This window comes from Felis catus, chromosome B2 (genome assembly GCF_018350175.1).
Source record: "Felis catus isolate Fca126 chromosome B2, F.catus_Fca126_mat1.0, whole genome shotgun sequence".
NCBI lineage: Eukaryota > Metazoa > Chordata > Mammalia > Carnivora > Felidae > Felis > Felis catus.
In genome coordinates, this window is record NC_058372.1 from 114,912,822 (window position 1) to 114,933,521 (window position 20,700).

A 20,700-nucleotide genomic window follows, 5' to 3' on the forward strand; every position below is an offset into this window, starting at 1 on the left:
TGAGTTCGAGCCCTGCATCGGGCTTTGTGCTGACAGCTTAGAGCCTGGAGCCCACTTCAGATTCTGTGTCTCCCCCTGTCTCTGCCCCTCCCTGCTCATGCTCTGTCTCTTTCTGTCTCAAAAATAAATAAAAACATTTAAAAAAAAAAGAAGAATCATGCATGCCTGGGGGTGCCTGGATGGTTCATTCAGTTAAGCATCTGACTCTTGACCTTTGCTCAGGTCATGATCTCATAGTTCATGAGTTCAAGCCGCACATTAGGCTCTAGTCTGATGGCATGGAGCCTGCTTGAGATTCTGTCTTTCTGTCTCTCTGCCCCTCCTCTGCTTGTGTACTCTCTGTCTCTTTCTCTCTCTCTCTCTCTCAAAAAAAAAAAAATAACAAATCAACTTTAAAACATTAAAAAGAAAAAGAATTATACATAGCTGACTTTTTTTTTCTTGTAAGAGAACTTTTATTTTTTTTAATTTTTTTTTATTATATGAAATTTATTGTCAAATTAGTTTCCATACAACACCCAGTGCTCATCCCAAAAGATGTCCTCTTCAATGCCCATCACCTACCCTCTTCTCCCTCCTACCCCCCATCAACCCTCAGTTTGTTCTCAGTTTTTAAGAGTCTCTTATGCTTTGGCTCTCTCTCCACTCTAACCTCTTTTTTTTCTTTTTTTTTTTCCTTCCCCTCTCTCATGGGTTTCTGTTAGTTTCTCAGAATCCACATAAGAGTGAAAACATATGGTATCTGTCTTTCTCTGTATGGCTTATTTAACTTAGCATAACACTTTCCAGTTCCATCCATGTTGCTACAAAGGGCCATATTTCATTCTTTCTCATTGCCACGTAGTACTCCATTGTGTATAAACCACAATTTCTTTATCCATTCATCAGTTAATGGACATTTAGGCTTTTTCCACAATTTGGCTATTGTTGAGAGTGCTGCTATAAACACTGGGGTACAAGTGTCCCTATGCATCAGTACTCCTGTATCCCTTGGGTAAATTCCTAACAGTTCTATTGCTGGGTCATAAGATAGATCTATTTTTAATTTTTTGAGGAACCTCCACGCTGTTTTCCAGAGTGGCTGCACCAGTTTGCATTCCCACCAACAGTGCAAGAGGGTTCCTGTTTCTCCACATCCTAGCCAGCATCTATAGTCTCCTGATTTGTTCATTTTGGCCACTCTGACTGGCGTGAGGTGATATCTGAGTGTGGTTTTGATTTGTATTTCCCTGATGAGGAGCAACGTTGAGCATCTTTTCATGTGCCTGTTGGCCATCTGGATGTCTTCTTTAGAGAAGTGTCTATTCATGTTTTCTGCCCATTTCTTCACTGGGTTATTTGTTTTTTGGATGTGGAGTTTGGTGAGCTCTTTATAGATTTTGGATACTAGCCCTTTGTCCGATATGTCATTTGCAAATATCTTTTCCCATTCCGTTGGTTGCCTTTTAGTTTTGTTGATTGTTTCCTTTGCTGTGCAGAAGCTTTTTATCTTCATGAAGTCCCAATAGTTCATTTTTGCTTTTAATTCCCTTGCCTTTGGGGATGTGTCAAGTAAGAAATTGCTGCGGCTGAGGTCAGAGAGGTCTTTTCCTGCTTTCTCCTCTAGTGTTTTGATGGTTTCCTGTCTCACATTCAAGTCCTCTATCCATTTTGAGTTAATTTTTGTGAATGGTGTGAGAAAGTGGTCTAGTTTCATTCTTCTGCATGTTGCTGTCCAGTTCTCTCAGCACCATTTGTTAACGAGACTGTCTTTTTTTCCATTGGATATTCTTTCCTGCGTTGTCAAAGATTAGTTGGCCATACTTTTGTGGGTCTAGTTCTGGGGTTTCTATTCTATTCCATTGGTCTATGTGTCTGTTTTTGTGCCAATACCATGCTGTCTTGATGATTACAGCTTTGTAGTAGAGGCTAAAGTCTGGGATTGTGATATGGCTGACTAACTTTAGAAGCCAGATTCTTGGATAGGTCCTAATCTCAGTATAGAGAATGCCTCATCATTAATTCCAAACTGGTGCTTAAGACTAACTATAAAGGACAGACTCCCACCATCAAAAATAAATGAATAAACAGGGGCGCCTGGGTGGCGCAGTCGGTTAAGCATCCGACTTCAGCCAGGTCACGATCTCGCGGTCCGTGAGTTCGAGCCCCGCGTCGGGCTCTGGGCTGATGGCTCAGAGCCTGGAGCCTGTTTCCAATTCTGTGTCTCCCTCTCTCTCTGCCCCTCCTGCGTTCATGCTCTGTCTCTCTCTGTCCCAAAAAAATAAATAAACGTTTGAAAAAAAAAATTAAAAAAAAAAATAAATGAATAAACAAACAAACCCATGTATAAGACATTCCCTGAGATTGACATTTTAATACTAAAGAAAAAGAATTATCAATGTGATTCTGCTGGTAACAGTAATTTTTTTTTTTTTGGAGAAAATTCCTTTTCTAGATTAAATCTCCTTAATTGGGTACTTCAAAGAATAAAATCTTGAGAGTATAAGCATAACCAGTGATAACTGTAACGCTCAGAAATCTTATAGAAGAGGAATTGTTTAAAAAAATACAAAAAACTGTACAGTTGATGGGAGACTGATGTTAAGGATCATTATCTGCATAAGGGCATGAAGGTAGCATAGGTCTCCTGTCCTGCAGGAAAGAAGGGAGCCATGAAATGCCCTCACCCCCACCAACAGCAAAGAAGACCAACTTAAATATAAACTTTGTAAATGTAAATAAAAACTTTGAGTCTTCAGAATGCTCCATTTGTGAACCTGGTGTGTCTACAAAGGGGGTGGAGCTCTTAAATCTTGATGTGGTTAAACCTAGATTGGACTAGACTTCGTATTTCCTGCTGTGTTAGCTGAAAGTAACATTCACCAATTCCAGTTAGATTAATCTGAAGAGTAAAATTATTACAAGATTTCAGAATTGTTTAAAGGCAAGCTTGCAGCTAAGAATCAGGTGAAAACTAGAACCACAAATCAAAAGGCCATCTGGAACTTAAAGTGTTCTCTCTTCATCTTTCATTTTTATTTTCTCTGCATGTCATAAAAGAGTCTAAGTAACCCTCCCACATTCACTCAGCTAGTTTGTTATAAAGGTGGAACTGAAAGTTGAGTCTTTTTGACTCTGGTTTTGAGCAATTTCAAATTCACTTTACTCTCTGCCTTGAGAGCAACTAAAACCAGCCATGCAACTCTAACTTTTTCCATGTTTTACTAATTGGTAAATTACACCAAATGAATAGGTAATAACTGAGTTTGATGAATAGTTGCATGAAGGTCCATGTATTTCCCTCCTCCCACCTGTCTGCTGCTTTTCCAACATAGTGTAGTAGGTGGAGTCATTGACCAAGAAATCACATGGTCCCAGCTCTGAACCTCACTAGGCAGACCTTAAGCAAGTCATTTAAACTCTCCAAGTCTTAGGGCACCTGGCTGGCTGAGTCACAGGAGCATGCAACCCTTGATCTTGGGGTTGTGAGTTCAAGCTACACGTTGGATATAGAGACTACTTAAAAATAAAATCTTAAAAATAAAAATAAACTCTTCAAGTCTTGTTTTCTTGTCTTTAAAACAAGATAGTAATTGTATCACCCACAGAGTATTGCTGCAAAAGTAAAGTGAAATATTGCACATGCATGACAACCAGTAGTACACTAGCATGTGGTAAATGTTTTGATGATATTCGAGCTATTGATATCACTTTTCATGTCAGTTCTTCAAACAGCTATGCCATCCCTCTCCAGTTCTAAACATGAACACCATGGCCTTGAGCATTCTTAGAGCAAGATATTTATACTGATAAAAACAATCTTTTAGTGTTTTTGTGGATGAGGAGGTGAGGGGAACAGATGAACTGACATTCATTTGTGACCTAACACAAGAATCAAAGTCTGGTTTTCCAAAGAGAATGGCCAGTATTTTGGGGGGCACCTCCCCCATTTATACAGATGCAACAAACACCTGCTGAATTAACCTGTGGCATTTGTCAAACCCAGCTTCCGCCAAAACCAAATCTCTGTTCTCCTGGCATGCTGAATAAGAGATAGGAATGCATTAAACATTTACTGAGACACTAAGATGGTCTCAGGTAACAGGAAGTGTTTTGAGATTTATTTGGCATACTTTAAGTGTACATAAGACAGCGGGAGATACACAGGGAATGTTCCTGAGATTTTTTTCTTTTCAATCAGCTTCCTCTGTGACTTTTACACTATAATTTATTTTTAAGGAGGCATCATAGTTTTCTGGGTGCCATAATAAAATCTAAAATAAATGTTTTCACCCAGATAAGCACTATTAAAAGGAAAGGATACTGAATTCATTTAAATACATTTGCAAAAGATTGATTTTCCCAAGAGAGTGTACATATTCTATTTCTTTAATTATTCTTGAAGTTTTGCCTATCAACTGACAATTTCCTACAGAAGGGAAGCAAAACAGCCTGGCTTTCCTGACAGCAAAGAGCTATAATAATACTAGAATGAAAACGGGTTTGCCACTTTCCTTATCTCTTCTAATGTCTGAGTTCTGGGAGTCAGAAATGAAATAACCCCCACTCCAGGGAACACAATTGCTAAGAATATATTACACTGAAAGTTAAATTCAAAGTCAACTTTCCCTAGTTTTTGAAGATTAGTAGGCTCATCTTTAAGTAACCAGTAGGACAAGTTATACAAAATTAGAGTAAAATATGGTCATATTGACTTTATTTTTCTGACTACAATTCTCTATCTTCTCTAAAACCCAGCCCCTGCCCTGGTAGCTGCCAATAGCAGGGTTTCTCATCAATGCATAAACAACCCATTAAGCCCTCCACACCCTTGTGCTTAGCCTAGGTCACCAACTCCAAATCTCCTTTCTATCTTAATATTGTTGTTGTTTTTTTTTTTTAGGAGCCTTAGTTTCTTTCGTGTCATTGGATTTGGTTCAGATATTCCTGAACTTGGTCTTGTCCCAAAGGCAATGATCTTTGTTGAACAGTGGTGATGGTTACACAACACTGTGAACTAACCTAGTGTACAATATTGTGATTTGTTAGCTTAACAATGGCTAAAAGTGGTAAATTGTATATGATGTATATTTTACCATACACAAAAAAGTAATGGCATCTAACTTTATTCCTAGGTAGCAGAGGGGCTTACATTCCAGAGGACACTGGCCTGTTTCCAATAGATCTTCCCTCTCTACCTATGCATGCTAAAGGCAAACGCGTTTTGTGCTAATCATAGGTATACAAAATACAACCATGTTTTTATACCCTTTCCCTTCTCCTTCAAGAGAGGAATATAATTTCCCCCTTGAATCTATGTGGGCTTATGACTCGATTGAAACCAATTGGATGTGGGAACTACCATGCTATCTACATTGTGAGGATAGATGATTAAAGGCAATTCATCTTCTTGCTTGCTTGCTCACTCACATTGGGTCCCTCAGTTACACATAGGCAGTCCAACTACCTGCCACCAAACTAATCAATATAGAGAGACCATTGGAGAAGCCCAAATTCTACATGAAGACAGAGAAATACAGCCCTCAGCTGCTGCAGCTTCAGTCACTCTCTGATTGCAACTGCATGAGACCCTGTGCCAAAACTACACAGTCAACCCTTTCCCCAGTTCTAGACTCAGCAAACCACAAGAGGTAATAAAATTACTGTCATCAATTTTGATCCATAAATTGTTCTACAGCAAACAGAGAACTAGAACAGAATTTGGTGCCAAAAGCGAGTGCAGTAATAAAAACCAAAAATATATGACATTGGGTTTAAGACGAGGCAGATGTCAGAAAATCTTTGAAGAGACTGTTAAGAAAAGCTTAAAGAGCCTGGAGAAAAGTTCAGCAGAATCTTAAGAGATCTCAAGTAGGCTGTCTGTGGAATCATGAAGAAAGTAAAGAACATATTGATAGAAGGGTAAGGAAGAGAGATCCTTCCATCCAGCAACAGAAAGTTGGGCAAAGCTGTCATCTGAAGCAACATGGAAAATAGATGTACCTAATGAACTTTACGATCTAGCTAAGGTCATTTCCAGGCAGAATGTTGAGATAGCTGCCTGGTTTCTTCAAGGTTCCTAACTAAAAAATGAGAGAAAAACAAATTCTGCAAGTTTTGAGTTGGATTGGAAAAGACCCCCAAAATAGCCTTTCAGCTAACAAAAACTTCTCAACACAAGAAAGGGTCTGAGGTCAAAGATCCAATCCAAAACGCGACCACAGGTCTATCAAAAAGACCTAAGGTAGTGCCTCATGGCACCTTTCAGACAGACAAAAGGGCCTCAAAGGACCTTAAGGTCATGGCTTTCAGTTAGACAAAGGGATTTCTAACAGCATTATCCCTCAGCAGCCTCACAGGTAAACCCAAGGGGAAAAGGGTGTATCCTGAAGAAATCTGTGGGTGTGGCTTTTGTCTAATGAAGTAAATTAGAAATGAATACACAGCCTATACAACATTTTGAAAGAATTGTGTTTGAGAAAACTGAAAATTAAAAGAGACCTTTAGAGCTGATACATCTGGTGAGCCCCTTGTATATCTTTGAGGTTTTGTGTATCTCTGAGCAGGAGCCACAGAGTGGCTCAGTTGATGAGTGACTGCCTTAGGAGACACCCCAGGAAGGGTCTGGGTCCCTTTTGTTAACTGGGTCATCCAGTTAGCTACTGTCCAAGGTCAAGGATGTCTCAACCACATCATCAGTTAAAGGGACAATGAGGAAGTGGATTTAGTTTGGAAACCCAGATACCTGTATCTGAGGGGAAGCAAAAACAGCAAAATAGAAACATACTGAGATCAGAAATAGAAAAGCAGAATGTGATGACCAAGTGAAGCTCATAACCCCAGCAGTGAAGGTACAATGAAGCAAGGGATCCTGGGATATTAAGAAGAAACACAAAAACAGATCACTGTACAGAGGATATGTGTTTGCTTCTGGTTATAACCCACTTTCTAGAAGCCCCTGAAGGTCATATTCACATCTTTCGCCACAGGGTTTTAAGGAAGTGGATAGGGGGGTGCAATTTTGATCCCTAACTTTGATGCTGTAGGAATAGAAAGGGTTCTAGACACAAACTTTCCATTTTGCTTTTTTTTCTCAGAAAATGCCATGTCTCATTTCATAAATTCAAAACTTAGCATGATATATTTAATTGTAGTTTCTTCCTTGGCCCAGGTAAAGTTCAATCTGAAACAGTTTCAGAGTGTTTCATTTTAATGATTGAAATGTGTATTCAATTCCTATAAAAATCCAAAGCTCCATTCTGAATGCAGTTGACATTCTCCAGCACATCATTTAAATTTCTCCTAGTAATTTTCTGCCTTCTGTGAGACAGTGATATTACATTGCCTCAAGGCATTTTGCATATTTTGTTGATTTTAACATTTAAAGTCCTGGTGATTTTTACTTTCTCATTATGTCCCTGTTCATGTCCCATATTTCCCTCCACTCCTCTCTAGAAAGCAGTGAGAGAGTTGAAATAATTTGTGAGTTTAAGAAGTAATTCCTCTGGGATGGGGAAAGATGAGGGTTTGAAACAGGAGCACCGATGAAGATATTAGGGATAAAGGAAGTCCTGGTTATGAAGGCCATGAGGACAAAATAATTGAATTCTTATACCTACTATGTAGAAGTCCTCAATATAAGATGAAAGCTGAAGACTAGAGTCACTTTCAGCATTCAGGCAAACAAAGAAACAAATCTGTAAAAACATTATATTATTTGTGATTTCTTAGGCAAAAAATTAAGAATGGCATAGGGTAAAATTGATAAGGTATTCCAGGTCTCTGACTTTTCAAAGGTAAACTCTGCTGAGAAGAAGAACTTGAGTGAAAACAGGAGGGAAGAATGAGCTCATCTGATCAAAAGGCAACGTTAAGAGCCATTATATCCATTCAAAATTTCCAAACTATTCCAATGTATTAGTATGAAAAAGAAAAGTCTGTCTTATATCTAATGGTTAATATATATATAAATATATAATACCTATATTATATATAATATATTTTAGTTATGTTTTTTATATCTTAATGTCTAGACTATAATGCATAATCCCAGGAACTTTTAAACTTTAAATAGTAATATTCTTTATAAATATTTTCATTTTTAATCTTTACCTATGATTTCTTGTCATTCATCTGCTTTCTTTGGCCTAGATCTTTTTCACTTATCTATACATCCATCCATCCAGCTAACACTTACTGAGAAATGCCAGTATGGTAGAGTCAAGATGGCCACACACTTTTGTTGACACTTTCAAATTGAGAGCTGTGATCTATAGCTCCTCCTTTTGAATCCAGATGGGTTTCACTACTCTCACCTATTAGAATGATTGATCAAGCTGAATTAATTGCTCCATTTTTTTGAGCCAGGCCTTAGAAGACTGGGAACTTCTACTTCCTATTTCTTGAAATGCTTGTCCTGGGGGATGTCACCCTGTGACAAGTTCGATGCCCTTGAGTCTACCATGGTATGATGAAGTCCAGGTTAGCCCCATGTAGGGGCCCCATGGAGAGAGATGACCAATTAGCCCTGGTGACAGACATGTGAGTGAGGAAGCTTCTTGGCTCCAGCCAAGGCCATCTGACTACAACCATGAGTGACACTCAAAAACCAACCTATTACAGAGCCTGTCAACACCCAGAAAAGATAAAAATAATATATTGCTATTTGAAGTAACTAAGTTTTGAAATTGATTTACTACATAGCAGTAGATGACTAGAGCAACCATGCACCACATGACATGTGGGGAGGATACAAAGAAAAGGTAAATAAGAACCCTGCCCTCAAGGAAACAATAGAAAAGATTTTTATCTCACATTATAAGAAGAGGTACACTTGTTATTGTGGCTAATTATGGCTAGAATGAGGTTTCATAACAGGCTCACGAAGTAAAAGAGGGAAGTCAATTTCACGGTGTGAATTATTTAAATTATCTGAGTCTCAGTTTCCTTATCTGTCAATCTTGTAAAGATTAAATAGGTCAATCATGTAAAATGCTTGAACTATGGTCTGGCTCACAGTAAACAATCAATACACATTAGCTGCTAAAATGATCACTATTACTGTTATTACCAGCATTAGCAGTGGCAAACACCTCCATCCCAAGATGGTTAACTAAAAAGGCCCATAACTGTGCCACATTAGTTCTGCTGGCCCTTGGTGGCAGACAAGTATCTTTGATTTCAACAGCCACCAGAGTTGTATTGCTGTATGTCACACTAGTCTAAAATTATTATTTCTAGATAGCACACGAGGGAGACAATGTGGCATAATGTTTAAGAGGGGGTTCAAATCCCGTTTTGAACATACACTGGCTGTGTGACTTTCTGTGCTTCAGCTGTCTCATCTTCAAAACAAAACATAATTATTTATCTACCTCAAGAGGTTGTAGTGACGATGCAATAGGATAATACATGTAGAATTCTTAGCACATAATGTGGAATACATGTCAGTTGTTATTGTGATCATTATTATGGTCACTGGCAAATAAAAAAATACAGTCCCTACTACATGCTAGTCATTTTTCTGTATTACTGATGACCCATCTCATAGCCTTTGATCATAATTTTTATCACGTCTTCAGGAACACTGAGGTTCAGAGACAAATTACTTTTCCACTATCATCTAGCAAAGAACTTAAAAAGTCAGACTTCAATCCACACCTGTTTGATTTCAAGTCTCATTCCTTTGCTGCTATGTCATTCCTTCTTTAAAAAAAACAGTAATATTTACCATAAGTAAGAATTAATATGGATTCTTACTTTACTTAGGTTGCCAGATTTATCAAGTAAAACTAAAAACAATATATTCGTTTTTATCTGAAATTCAAATTTAACTGTGTGTCTTATCTGGCAACCCAATGTTTTTATATCTTTTTACGTGTTAAAAAAGCATTTTTGCTTTCTTGCTAACCATTGAAAATCAGAGATCTTGCCTTTTGCCACTTATATTTTCATTTTGCTAGATGCAATTTGGTTGCGGGAAGGAGCATGGTCTTGTGTTAGATATCTCCTACTCTTAGACTCACAGATTAGTAGGCAAACAGATTGAAAGTGCTCCTCACGGAAACGAACTTTGTCTCACTCATGTTTGTGTCTCCCAACATTATATATAACATATCTGGACACTCAAAAGTGCTTGTAGAATGAAAACAGCAGTCAAGGGTGCTTCAGGGTCCTTGAGAGGGAAGATTGGTGCTGTGAGAACATGTTTAGCAAATGGTGTGCACAGCACATATGAAACAGCAAGAACTTTGTGTAGCTGTTTGGCAACTCAGAAACTAGCACTCTTTTTCCTTCCATGACCAGAAGAAACTCCAAATGCACTTATCCAAGCCTTAAGTAAATGCTTTGACTACTTGCTTATTTATGTTGAATCTCTAAACAGAACGAACACCAGGATATCTAAAATGTTAAATCCTTTGGACCAAAGGTTGATTCAAAACTGTATTATAGCAGTAAAGCTTCATCAACATCATCACAGAGAGTGAACAGGGGAGAGTCAGAGAGAGAACGAGACACAAAATCAGAAGCAGGCCCCAGGCTTTGAGCTGTCAGCACAGAGCCTGACTTGGGGCTCAGGGCTTGAACTCACAAACCACAAGACCATGACCTGAGCCGAAGTCGCATGCTTAACCGACTGAGCCACCCAGGCGCCCCTGACAATTCTGTGTCTTATATAATCTTGTATAATTTATGTAACATCTCTGTGTCTATTTCCTCATCTATAAAGTGGGTTAAAAATAATACCTAAGTTAGAGTACGTGGCTGGCTCAGTCAAGTGTCTGACTCTTTTTTTTTTTTAATTTTTTTTTCAACGTTTATTTATTTTTGGGACAGAGAGAGACAGAGCATGAATGGGGGAGGGGCAGAGAGAGAGGGAGACACAGAATCAGAAACAGGCTCCAGGCTCTGAGCCATCAGCCCAGAGCCTGACACGGGGCTCGAACTCACGGACCGCGAGATCGTGACCTGGCTGAAGTCGGACGCTTAACCGACTGCGCCACCCAGGCGCCCCAAGTGTCTGACTCTTGATCTCAGTTCAGGTCTTGATCTGAGAGTCGTGTGTTCCAGTCCCACTTTTGGTTCCATATTGGGTGTGAAGCCTACCTGAAAATACATATAATAGATAATAATAATAATAATAATAATATCTCTGTCATGTCTGTCTTACAAGCTAAGGTTAAATAGCAATATAATAGATGCCTAATGTTAATAATACTATTTTTCTGTAGATGCTCTACTATGCAGTGATAGTGCTTTATTATAACAAAGCTGTAATTTGGAGAGCCCAAAACCATTTACTCAGGCCTCGTATTTCTCTGACACCTACTGAGGGAATAGGAGGGAGTTTTCCTTTTGAAGACCCATTCTGTCCTGGGCAGTAGGAGGTCAAAGGGTATAAAGATAATACATTGCTGGGGTAAAAAAGAAAACAGTACATATTCTATAGATCATTGATATGAAAGCCTCCTATGTTTTGCATTTTAATCAAGAGAAAAAAAGGATACAACCCTAACACCTCATTTTTCAGGACCTGGTACATTTTTTTTTCTTAAATTCTGGAAGCTAAACCCAGATTATTTTTACTTTTTCATTCATGCAGCATAGCATATTTTTCATTGTTAGCAATTCCTGGTTATGGCTGGGGTTGGGAGTTTGATGACAGCAGTATGTGACATTTGATTTTTTTTAAAGAAATTTGAGAACATTTCTTTACCTTTGGAGTAGACTTTATTTGTTTAAATTCCTAAGAATTTATTCAGAAAAATGGAAAACCAAAAGAAAAAATAATAATTCTATATCCGTTTTTTAACATTTTTTTCTCCTGATGGTTCATCTTATTTTTGTTTTGCTAACTCACGGTTTCTTTGAGGGTTGTGACTCTAAAGCAACTAACCACTTCAAAGTTTTTTGGCTTAAAACAAAACAAAACAAAAACCCAACAAACAAACCAACCACAGGCTCCTGGTTAAAGCACATTTACAGGGATTTTTTTTTTCTTTTCCCGCTTCAGTACTCAACGCAAATACAGTACTTACAATTCATCAAATGACAGCATGCACTGCTCTTTTCAACACTTTTAGAAATACATTTAGTGGCATGTTTGTGGATGGCAAAATGATGTCAACGCATTTATCCATCTGCCTTTCTACTAAATTGGAGATCAACGCAAGGTATTTGATGTATTCTGTGAATTATAAGTGCTGTCCTCAACATTTCTGAAAATGGGTTATACCAAAAGCTATGAACATGAATTCATGATACTTTATTTATAATTGGAACACTACAAATATCAGAATGTCTTATTCTATATTGATTCTTCTGCAGAAGAGGTATAATCTTTGGAGATTATGTTAGCTAGAAGTTTCTCTCTAAAGAAACAAAGCAAACAAACAAAATGGTAAAAGTCCTTTTTCTTACAGAGATACTCTTGTAAGTTTCCTAGAAACAAATGAATAAGAGCTCATCAAATAAGACTTCTATTTCTACATCTGTCTATGATGCATATGTATGTATATATATAATTCTGAAGGCTTTGGGGAAATTGCTGAAGTACACAAAACTTGATGATCCAAGGTCTTTAGCCACCACATAAGCATCCCAAGTATCCTTAGGCCACCAAGCTGTAAGAAAGCCCAAACTAGACCACATATAGAGTCCATGTGGAAGTCCATATAGTTGTAGACTATATGAAGAAACAGGAGACCCTAAGATTATGTGACAGGCCAGTACCCAGCTGTTCTAGCTTCACATCACTGTCTGATTGCAACTTCATAGAACACACTTAGCTGGGATCTTTTCAAATTTTTTACTCACATAAACTGAGAGATAATAAAATGATGATTGTTATTTTAAGCCACACACACGCACACGCACACACACACACAGAAGATGGAAAACAGATACTTCCTCAGGCATATGCCAATTTTTGGAGCATAGTGAGAGACCTAGAATCTGGATGCAAGTTTTAATTGGGGACAATTGTAAAGAGGCAGAGAACCTGCAGAACATTAAAAAAATTGAGGTGCTGAAGAGACAAAACTTGGAGTTAAGACTGTCAAGTGGCCAATATTTGTTTTCTAATAGACAAAAACAGGAAACAATCCAAATATCCATCACATTAGAACGGACAAATAAATGATGTTGTATTCGTACAATGAAATACTATGCAGTAGTGAAGGTGAACGAACTGCTTCTGCATGAAATAACACAGTTTAAACCTAACAAACATTGATTAAAATAAAGGCAGACACAAAAGAATTCCTTCTATTTGATTTTATTTACATAAAGCTTGAAAACAGGCAACACTAATGTATGCTATTAGAAATTAGTGTAACTGACCTCGGAAAGGGTAATGCCTGGAAGTGGTCATTAGCAGGGTTCTGGGATGCTGCCCACGTTCTAATAGTTGACTAGGGTGCTTTTAGAAATACATGGGTATTTTCTGTTGCTGAAAATTTATTGAGCTTTACATTTATGACTTGTACATACCAGTATGTGGGCTATACTTTAATAACTAATTATTTTAAAAACATAAGATCTCGCTCTTGTATTTTTATGGGTTTTGCTTCTGGGAGCTTTCTAGGTGCTCACACAGAAGAGCCAAGAGATATCCCATCCTGGCTCTAGCAAAGGGAGGAAAAGTGATCATCTTGAAGTATGAAATACAACTAGCACATTCTCCATAAGAAAGGCCTACTCTCCAGGGGGAAAGACTTTACCAGAGCCCTAACCCAGGTAAAGTGAAGAGCCTTTACTCAGCTCCAGCTCCTTCTAGCCTGAGGGGTGGGAGGGGTAGGAAGGAGGGTGAGGAGAAAGTTAAGAAACACCTGTGAAAGTCAAAAATCCAGGAACACAGGTGCAGTAAATGGCTGAGATTTAATTATATGATTATAGATCACGTTCCCTCCCCCACACTTTACCATCACACCAACAGGACTGTTACAATAACAGTAGATCCCAGTTAAGAGCTGCAATATGCAGACTCATCTGAGGAGTTCTTAGGGAAACCCAAACAACAAGGAATGAGGGCACCAGAAAAATCTGAAGCCAATGGCACCTATAGCTCTAGCTACCATTAAACACAGCCCAACTCCTAGACAGTTTAATATAAAACCTCAGATTAAAGCCTGTTTACCTCAGGTTCTATTACCTCATGTCTAGCCTTCAATAGCAACAAAAAATCACAAGACATGCTAAGAGGCAAGAAAAAGGAAGATCTCCCGGGTGGACCAATGCACAGTTTTTATCTGTAGTATAAATTGTCTCCTGAACTACTGAATTAACCCACCTGAATATAATAAGGCTTGGTTGAATATAAGGCTTAGTTACCTGTTTGAGTTATAAATAGAATTAGACTTTTAGAGACTGTAATGCTGAATTTAATTAACACATTTTCTGGTAACATGCAGAATAATATTCTCTACCTCAGCTCTCTGCTCAAATGTCACACTCTCAGTGAGCCTTCCCATCACTTAAATTAGCAGCACTTCTCCACATTCCTGAAATATTCTCCCTGCTTTACTTTTCTTCATAGTATTAATCTTTGTCCAATACACTGTATCTCACTCAATTGCTTATGATTTGGCCTCCCCCCGATAGAATGTAAGCTTCCTGAGCGCTCTCTGTTTTATTCATCACCCCTCCCAAAGTACCTAAAACAGTTAAGTGTTTGGTAAATATGTGTTGAATAAGGAATCAATAGATACTCCATCAATACTTATCAATAGTTAAATAAATACACTAGATTTTTTGATGGTAGCTAACATTGGTTGAATTCTTACTATGTACTAAGAACTGTGTTAAGCAGCTGTGGATATAGGATTACCTCATTAAGCTTCAAAACAACACTGTGTGTCAGTGTTATTATCTTCTCCTTTTTGCAAATGAGAAAACTAAAAGCAAAGAGATGAAGTAAATTATCCAACATCCCCCATAGATAAATTGGACTTTTTTAATCTCTTAGACTATTAGTTAAATTACTGATATTATAATCCATAAATGATAGGAACTTACTCATTCTAAAGAAGAACCGATATACGTATTGGTGTAAGATTAAGAAGGTATATTAAACAATCTAACATCATCAGACCATCACCCCTGTCCAATGTAAATAAAAGGGAAACTAGGAATTGAAAGGGGTTTCTTAGAAGTAATATAGTTGTCTTTTTAGGTAGTCATTACTAGATTGCTAGAAAGAGATATAGCTTTTTCCGTCTGCTTTCCTTCCTCCCTTGTCTCCACTCTGTCAAGAGTGATGCTATCCAAGAGAACAATCTGGAGATGATCTGTCACTTTCATACTTATTGGACTTCAGGAACTCATAGACTGTCTGTAACTCACTACACCAAGGTGAAGTGCAGTAAGAGAATTTACGATAGCTTAAGTTGTGTCCTCTAGAACTTGGAAGCATGCTTGGACATAGCATCATGTCTGTACCTCTCACCTGTATAATACTGAAGTCAAACTGATATCTGAAGCAGTTTTTGATGGCAGGGCCCGAAGACAGAGCCACACATAGCCATCACTCTCAGCTATTTGCCATGATAGAGCAGGGACTATTCCATGTTGAAGGTTCCCATTTATGAATGGGGACTTCTAGGGCAGCAGAAGCTCAGCAGTGAGAGACTGTGGACTAAACCCACTAGATAAAGGACCTGAATTAAGCATGACCAGATATCAGTTCAGAGAAGGCACTGTAGATATTATGAAACCATGCAGAAGTTCCCACGAGTTATCCAAGGAATGAAATGCATCATATGCTGACTTTGGATGTCTGTCCAGAGCAACTATTGTCAGTTTATCAGTGGTAGCCAAAAGAAAATAAAATTATAGGACCAAAGAAGTAAAAAAAAAAAGTGAATAAAAAGTTTACACCCTAGACCTAATTTATTTTCTCCTTCACTGTTTTGCTTCAGATTTCTTTTATGTCAGGCAAGAGAGAGGAAGAGTAAGTGAACAGACCCTCCACTAATGTAAGACTGCAAGCCCCAGGTCAGCATTGAGTTGGGATAGAAAAGGGAATTGCTTTTAACTGGATTAAGATTTAAGTCAGTTGTGGTCTGTTATGGAATTTATAACAGATAAACTTCTTTTAACTGAAAGTTCTTAGAAAGCTATGGGATCTGTCTGCCCTAGATATCATCAAGAAACAAAGAAGGCAAGATTAAGTCAGACATGTTGAAAGAAGTGGTGAAGAAAAATTAAACTTTCCTGTTGTACTCTACCAAAATTAGACGATTCTATAAGTTATAATGATAGTGCTCATGCTATATATATTCTTTAATATCAGAAAATAAATAATTAAAAAGTAATATAAAATAATTCCCATAATCTCCCAAAACACTAAAATATGGCAAAATCTGGGCTAGCATCAACTTCCCATTTTGGGACTAAGGGTCTAGGCTTGTAGCATCAATCCTGTCATAAACAGGTTATCTTTGATGCAGATTCCATACTTAATCTGTCAAAAACTTTGTATCTGCTCCAATAGCCATATGTGGAATCCGAAATATGCAGTAAAGACCAACACAGTAGAGAAGACACAATGGCATATCCAATCTGCTAAGAGACCATAAGAGTATCAAGATTATGTGTGAACGGATAGCAAAGGACCTACTTAGATCACCAAATAATAACCAAAATCATTTTTTATTTGAGGATGATTAACAAACAGTGTTATATTAGTTTCAGGTGTACAATATAATTATTCAACAGTTCTTTGTATTTCTCAGTGTTCATCAAGGTAAGTGTACTCTTAATCCCTTTAGCTATTTCACCCATCTTGCCACCCACCTCCCCTCTAGCAATTACGAGTTTGTTCTCTGTATTTAAGAGTCTGTTTTTGTAATTTATCTGTTTTTTCTTTGTTCCTTTGTTTTGTTTCTTAAATTCCACATATGAGTGAAATCATATGGTATTTGTCTTTCTCTGACTGAATTATTTTATTTAGCATTATATCTCTAGGTCCACCCATGTTTGTTGCAAATGGCAAGATTTCCTTATTTTTATATATACATATCTATATATATCACATCTTTTTTTTCCAATTCATCCATTGATGGACACTCGGTTGCTTCCATATTGTGGCTATTATAAATAATGCTGCAATAAACATAGGGGTGCATGTATTTTTTTCTAATTAGTGTTTTTGTTTTCTTTGGGTCTATACCCAGTATTGGAATTACTTGGTCATATAGTAATTCTATTTTTAATTTTTGAAGAACCTCAATACTGTTTTCCAAAATGGCTGCATCAATTTACACTCCCAACAGCAGTGCATGAAGATTCCTTTGTTTCCATATCCTTACCAACACTTGTTATTTCTTTTATTTTTGATTTTAGCCATTCTTACAAGTGTAACATGGTATCTCATTGTTGTTTTAATATTCATTTCCCTGATGATTGGTGATATTGAGCATCTTTTCATGTGTCAGTTGGTCATCTGTATGTCTTCTTTGGAAAAATGTCTATTTAAGTCCTCCACCCATTTTTAATTAGATAATTTGTTTTTTCAGTGTTGCATTGTATCAGTCTTATATATATTTTAGATATTAGCTCTTTTATCAGACACATCATTTGTAAATATCTTCTCCCATTCAGCAGGTTGCCTTTTTTTGTTGTTGATGGTTTCTTTCATTGTGCAAAAGCTTTTTATTTTGGTAGTCCCAATAGTTTAATTTTGCTTTTGTTTCCCTTGACTGAAGAGACATATCTAGAAAAATGTTTCTATGGTGGATGTCAAAGAGATTACTCTCTATAGTTTCTTCTAGGGATTATATATATATATATATATGAAATATATTTTTATATTTATAATATTTTATATTTTAATATATATAGTGGATAACCATGGTCATTGATTGATGCCAATCCCTGTACAAAATACTTTATTTAACTCATTTAATTTCACATTCATCCCATGAGGTGAATTTACTATCATTCCCATGTATTTCACATATGAGGAAACAGAGGCATAGAGAGATTTAAAAACTTATTTGTCGCCCAACTAGTAGGTGGCAGATAGGAACTGAACCCAAGTAATTTGGATATCAATATACACTTCCTTTAATATTTATGTCAAAGGGATGCCTCGAGTGGCAAAACAGAACTAGTCAAAATTCTTTACAAGTTCATATAAAATTATAAGAGAGTCACTCCCTTGTGTTTCTTTAAGAACCCAGAACTCCCAATGCCAGAGGTGTCAGTTTTAAAAAATTTCCTCTGCCCAAAGTTGATTATAGCATTATTATAAAATTCTCACTGCTTGTCTCCTTTGGATCTTCAAACCCAGTATGGTGGGCAGGGATTTCTTTAAAGTCAAATTTAGCTGGAGGGGAAATATTAATCATTAAAGGTGGACTGGCCCCAGAGGCTTAGTGTTTCTATTCTTTTATCTTTACACTTACTTCCTGTAATACAAAAATTACAAGATTATATATTTTCTTTTTTCCATTCTTTAAAAGCCCAAATATATATTGGTTTCATACTTTTTATTATTATTTTAGTAACCCTCTAGTTGAAACAAATGTGAAGTGCTCAGAAGTAATGTATTCACTTCCTCAGCTGCTAAGAGTTTGCTGGCAATGGCTCCCAATTGAATTCGTCTCTAACAATTACCCTTGGCTGAGAGAAGTAAGCTCAGTCAATATTAAGACACTAACTTGAGGGCTGCTTGAATTTAATAAGTAGTCTAAGTTGTGGTACAAAGCTTTTGATACACTTGACTCAATTGAGATAATTCTGAAGGACTATCTCAGTTTCAGAAGCCTCTGAAGAATCAGGTGTGGTCTCTTTTGCAACTCATCACAGTTCAATTTTATCCTCTGCCCTATTTTGCCTCCCTCATCGTTCACTTGTGTTGTTCCTCAGTAAAGGCACTCCCCAATAAACCTGCATGCAAATCCCAGAGTCTGCTTCCTGGGAAATGCAGCCTAAAAGAGTTGGTACTGAGAGTATGCCTAGGAAGCAAACTAAAAAATGTAATTTCAGAGTAGATCCACTGCTGGCCATGTGGCAATAAGGGCCCCATCACTAGAGGTAGGTAGAGTACTTACAGTCCCCAGCATGTACTTGTAGTATAATTATTAACATTTTTACCAGTGGTGTATTAGGATGAGATACTGGTGAAATGGAATGTGCTAGCAGGTGCAATATCTTAGGACTTTGAGAGATGTGGGAAAATAATAATGATAAGAATGATGGAATCAGATGGTTACTCCTGGGATAATGGACATATTGGGAAAAATCATGAAAAGTTGAGGGGGATTAATCACCAACATGAGTTAGTGAGTCTCCTTGACACCATACAGAGACTCTCCTTTCCTTTAGTTAGAGAACAGAAAAATCTGAGGGTCAGATCCAGATATAATTATAAAGGGATCTGTCCAAAGCAGGTTGAATCCTTAACTCCAACAGGTCTGATACGCCAAGGTCAGGGCACTAATTAAGAAGGAGTGGGGCTCAGACTCGGAATGGGTACGTCTGAGAAAATGTACTAAGGGATCCTGGATCTCCAGAGGCTACAGAAATATCTCATTCCTCCTTTTTAACTATTACCATTCTCTCCTTATTTGAAGACAAAGCATAGGTTGCTGACCTGAAAGACAACAGATTCTGTGCTTAAGATACAGCCCCATGTTCTCTCCTGACTCGTAAAAAGCAACTAGGATTGGGTCACAACATAACTAGCCTAGAAAAGTGCTAGACCTTCTAAGAAAAGAAAGTCAGTAGACACCAAAGACATTGATGGACCTAGGCAACATGTATGGGTGGGGATTGGGAGAGTACATATGAGACTGGATCTTGAGAGTGCTATAACAAAGGGGATAGAATACAAAGTTGTATGAGAACGTGTTTATCAATGTGGGATCTCCCATAAAGTACTTAATATACTGGCAAGAACCTTCAGAGATAGTGCTATTCCACTGCTAGACTAGCTCTAAGATGCTTGGAAAATGATGTTTCATACTAAGTGAAGTGGAAATAGCAAAACTATCACAACAAGTAACAAGCAAAAAATTAAAGTGCTCAAAAATAGGCATGTTAAAGTTGATAGTCTATAAAAATCCAAGAAAACCAGCAGAGAACCATATTCTGTTGGAGGTCCCAGAGAACATTCCATTTACTAAAGTGATAAAGAATGTGCTTGGGAGGAGGGTGATGACATTTTAAGAGTTTATTGGAGACTGTCCTCTATAGACCAGAGCTAATGGTAGGATGTGCTGGAGGTGGAAAGAGGCCTGACACATGGAGAGATATGGAGGTAGTTAATAGAACATGTATTTCCAGAACACAATAAGTAGACAGTCTACAAAGGTGTTCAATCTTTGCAACCAAAATAAATCAGTGGTACATTCTCAGAAGGCCATTCCAATAACAAGTCATGATTCACTACCGTTTCCAGACCTGAGCTACTTCTTAGAGTTGGGAACACATTGACAGTAGGAGAGGCTCATTAATTATGAGAAAGGAACCTATAGCACCATGACAGGTGTATACATAAGTCCCTCAGTCCATCTCCAAAGGGAATTATGAGATTTGTAACTGTATATTAGAAAAAAATATTCAAACATTAAGATTTTAATGGGGATCAGATTATAAGAGTCTTTGCCCAAATCCAGCTCACAATGAGTCCACTGATTCTGTGGAAACACTCTGGTCACTACTCTAACTCCAAATGTCTGACTCAAATGGATACCTTGTGAGTTGGCAGAATCTCTA